The following is a 1,268-nucleotide window of genomic DNA, read 5'->3' as shown; positions in this document are numbered from 1 at the left end:
AAATGATGGCCTTGTGAACTCCAAACTTTTGATGAGTTTTTCTCGATTTTCAAAGCATATTATTTGATCCAAACAGCCAGAACTGACTCCGAGGCCTAAACTTTTAAGAACATTTGACGGTTTCAAATAATCTTTCAACAAAACGTTAAAACATTTCTGCCAATGTTGCCACATCATATAATTATTTTTCTATATTTTCTCATTATTGTTTATAAAATCATTTAAACTCGAATTTTACACGAAATGACATATTCCTAGACTCTAATTAACTGAGGCCACTCTTCTACCGTTTTCCCATTCTGAAGCAGCTCATAAGAGGTGGAGCATTCCTCCTCGTAGATGTTGGATAAATATATGATTTCTTTTGTTATGTATTGATATCCTTATTTTATCTGTTTTCTCAAGCATAAGATTCTAGAACGCTGCCTAGTCTTGTAGCAAAATGCTCAAGCATATTCTTGATCACTCGTCGAGTTGAGATCTTGCAGCATGAAGCACAGAGAACTCGTGCCTCTTTTTTTTTCTATCCATACAGTTTCTGTGTGCTTGTGACAGAAACAGACACGAGGAACCGAACCTTCTCATCAAGTTCAGAAAGGAGGCTGGCTTTACAGTTACTGGAATCAACGAAAAACCCTTAAATGTACACCAACCCTTCATTTCCGCACGCATGTTTGGTTGCAAACTGTTCTTAAATTGATTTTTGTTGGTTGTTTCTAGTTTTAATTACAAGTTTTGTACTTGTAAAAAACTTTAGTAACAATATCTGTTCTTTCAACTGAAAAACTCTGAAATAACTCCCAAATAAATAAAAAATAACTAAACTTTATCAATCGCTTAAATATAACTCAATCGATAAAACTCGCTTTTTAACTCCTTATATCTTGAAAAACAGTGAATAATCACAGAATATCAATTACTAAAACTGGTGTATGAATAAACTGAGACACCTAAAGTAACTTACTTTTTTACTGTTCTCTGTGTTTCGGGTGGGGTGAAGATATAGACATTATGAGGTACAAACCACCATTGCTACTGTGAGAACCATTTTAATGTTCGGAGTAAATACATTCATTATGAATATTGTGTGTAAATTTATTTACGTAAATTGCAATGTTTTCATACGAAAAATATCTAACTTTTGTATTAAGTGTTAAGGTTTGAAAAGTAATGTTTCTCTCGTGCTTTTTTTCACATCTTGCCTATCTGTCAGGCAAAGTAATTTTCATCTTAACATAAAAAATACTTTTGTGCATCAGAAAATTTCG

This window comes from Limulus polyphemus, unplaced genomic scaffold (assembly GCF_000517525.1).
Source record: "Limulus polyphemus unplaced genomic scaffold, Limulus_polyphemus-2.1.2 Scaffold887, whole genome shotgun sequence".
NCBI lineage: Eukaryota > Metazoa > Arthropoda > Merostomata > Xiphosura > Limulidae > Limulus > Limulus polyphemus.
This window is presented reverse-complemented; position numbering follows the sequence as displayed.